Genomic DNA, 337 nt, shown 5'->3' on the forward strand with positions numbered 1-337 from the left:
CAATGCGGAGTGTACCAGATATTAAGCTGATAAGAACAGATACTACACTTTGATCTTAGCCAAAAGGCCGAGAAGCGATAAGGTACACAGAATAAAACGCACTTGAAAAACGCTGAATAAGGTAGATTGAACCACTAACCTCCAGAAGAGGCCGATGTGGGCTGGGAGCGGAGCTCTGTCTCGCGCGAGGCGTGGCCCGGCCGTCCGTCGATACTCCATGCTCCCCGAGCCACCACAGCACAGGCGCCCACTCCCGCGTTGACATCCAATTGCAATTTCGAAAGAATAACGCTAAAACATGAACATGACTTACCGGGGTTGCGCCCAGGGCTAGCCG

At 52.5% G+C, this 337-nt stretch overlaps 1 pseudogene; it reads right to left on the reverse strand.

The window, feature by feature from the left end:
- On the reverse strand, positions 1 to 79 carry LOC113329365 (annotated as a pseudogene; the record flags this gene model as incomplete).
- Between the last annotated feature and the right edge of the window lie 258 nt (positions 80 to 337).

The sequence above is a fragment of the Papaver somniferum genome, unplaced genomic scaffold (genome assembly GCF_003573695.1).
Source record: "Papaver somniferum cultivar HN1 unplaced genomic scaffold, ASM357369v1 unplaced-scaffold_11522, whole genome shotgun sequence".
Classification (NCBI taxonomy): domain Eukaryota; kingdom Viridiplantae; phylum Streptophyta; class Magnoliopsida; order Ranunculales; family Papaveraceae; genus Papaver; species Papaver somniferum.